Source organism: Rattus norvegicus, chromosome 5 (genome assembly GCF_021556685.1).
Source record: "Rattus norvegicus strain SHRSP/BbbUtx chromosome 5, alternate assembly SHRSP_T2T, whole genome shotgun sequence".
In the NCBI taxonomy this organism is placed as follows: domain Eukaryota; kingdom Metazoa; phylum Chordata; class Mammalia; order Rodentia; family Muridae; genus Rattus; species Rattus norvegicus.
Window position 1 is genome coordinate 150,697,764 of NC_141538.1, and position 2,593 is coordinate 150,700,356.

The window sequence follows — 2,593 nt, forward strand, 5'->3', positions numbered from 1 at the left end:
ACTTGATACTCACAGCCTCTCTATACCCTCGTTTTTATTTGACTCTTTTTAAAGATGAGTCTCACTCTGAGCCCAGACTGACCTGAAACTTACTATGTAGACCAGATTGGCCTTGAAGTTGCAGCAATCCTCCAGCCCTCAGCATCCCAGACTTGGGTCACCATGCCTGACTGTTTCCCCTGCAGATGCAAATAGAAATATTCACTCCCCTTCAGATCCAATCAGTGATGGTTTGTATGCTTGGCCCGGGAAGTGGCACTATTAGAAGGTGTGGCCTAGCAAGCACAAGGCCCCGGGTTCGGTCCCCAGCTCCGAAAAAAAAAAAAAAAAGAAGGTGTGGCCTTGTTGGAGTAGGTGTAGCTTTGTTGAAGTGGGGGTGTCACTCATCCTAGCTGCCTGGAAGCCAGTCTTCTGGTAGCAGCCTTCAGATGAAGATGTAGAACTCTCTGTTCCTCCTGCACCATGCCTGCCTGGGTGCTGCCATGCACCCACTTTGATGTAAGCCATCCCCAATTAAATGTTGTCCTTGTAAGAGTTGCCTTGGTCATGGTGTCTGTTCACAGCAGTAAGACCCTGACTAAGACACAATCTAAACTTGCCTTCCGTTTCTCGTGCTTTCCTAGTGCAGATCTTGTTTCGTTCTTACATGTTTCACCAAACACACTGGGCACAATTCTCATGGACTGAGCTGCTGAACGTCCTTCCTTATACCAACCTCTGTGTTGTAAGCAGCTTCATGGTGTATCCGTATCTGGAGATAAGGAGGTAGGGTCAGGCCTTCCAGAACTAGGGTTAGGTTAGTGCATCTTCCCACAAAGTAGACCCAAGCTGTTTCCAGAAAATGAGGAAGAGGCTGGGTGGGCAAATCCATACCCCGTTTCCAGGATATTTGAGATATGGCGGACTCAGCTTTTCTCCACTGCGAGAGCTGCTCCTCGCTAGATATCCATTCTGCTCAGGACTTGCCTACACCTTGTCAGTTTTAAATAATTTTTTTTCCCATGTGCACATGAGTCTCTCTCCAGCTCAGTAATCCTTTGAGTCCATTCGCTTCTATCAAACAAACAGTTTGGGCCCAATTTATCAACTTTTCCAGGCAGATCTGTTTCTATAGCTACACACACATCCTGTGGCCCATCCCAGTGGTTCTGTCTCTCAGGACCTCAGCCTGTAAACGCAAAGTCTACTTATTCGTCTTCCAAGACCAGCTCAACCACACTTCCCCCACTGAAGACTTTCTGACTGCCCCCCACTTACAACTCACTTCAGACTGCCTTCCCTGCCTAAAGGCTTTGTCACCACCTCCCTGTTTGTCAGATGGATCAGATGTTTTCTGGCTTTTCCTCTGTGAGACCCTAATGCTTTTGAAGGCAAGGACTATATTCTTTCTTTTGTAAGTCTTTCACAGTGATCCTGGGTCATTTAATTAATACTGTGATACTGAAGAAAGGCATTCATATTTCTGAAGTTTGGTGTGTGTGTGTATGTGTGTGTGTGTGTGTGTATGTGTGTGTGTGAGTGTGTGTCTTAGTCAGGGTCTTACTGCTGTGAACAGACACCATGACCAAAGCAACTCTTAGAAAGAACAACATTTCATTGAGGCTGGTGTACAGGTTCAGAAGTTCAGTCCAGGCTTCCTCTTTCCAGCCAGCGCCGAGCGATGGGCGTCTCTCAGGACAACTAGCACAAGCGCCGCAAGACCGGGGGGCGGGGGGGGGGGGTAAGAGAAAACCCTACCACAAGAAGCGGAAGTTTGAGCTGGGCCGGCCGGCCGCCAACACTAAGATTGGCCCTCGCCGCATACACACAGTCCGAGTTCGAGGAGGCAATAAGAAGTACCGTGCCCTGAGATTGGATGTGGGGAACTTTTCCTGGATCTCTGAGTCTTATACTCGCAAAACAAGGCTCACTGATGTTGTCTGCAATGCATCCAATAACGAGCTCGTCCGCACCAAGACCCTGGGGAAGAACTGCACTGTGCTTATTGACAGCGCACCGTACCAACAGTGGTACGAGTCCCACTACACCGTACTGACAGTGGTATGAGTCCCACTACACTGTACCGACAGTGGTACGAGTCCCACTTTGCACTGCCCCTGGGTCGCAAGAAGGGGACCAAGCTGACTCCTGAGGAGGAAGAGATTTTAAACCAAAAACTATCAAAGAAAATTCAAAAGAAATATGATGAAAGGAAAAAGAATGCCAAAGTCAGCAGTCTTCTGGAGGAGCAGTTGCAGCAGGGCAAGCTTCTCGCCTGTATTGCCTCCAGACCAGGCCAGTGTGGCAGAGCAGATGGCTATGTGCTCGAAGGCAAGGAGCTGGAGTTCTATCTGCGGAAGATCAAAGCCTGGAAAGGCAAATAAACTGTCATAGCTCATGTAAAAAAAAAAAAAAAAAAAAAAAAGAAGAAGTTCAGTTCATTATCATCATGGCAGGAAGCATGAAGTGTCCGGGTAGGCATGGCACTACAGGAGCTAAGAGTTCTACATTTGAAGGCAAACAGGAGAAGACTGGAAGCTAGGAAGAGGGTCTCAAAGCCCGCCCTCCCAGTGACACACTTCCTCCAGCAAGACCACACCTCCTAATAGTGCCA

The 2,593-nt window shown here is 48.2% G+C and overlaps 1 pseudogene; it reads left to right on the plus strand.

The window, feature by feature from the left end:
• Nucleotides 1-1,660: 1,660 nt before the first annotated feature.
• On the plus strand, nt 1,661-2,384 carry Rps8-ps7 (ribosomal protein S8, pseudogene 7; annotated as a pseudogene).
• Nucleotides 2,385-2,593: the final 209 nt, after the last annotated feature.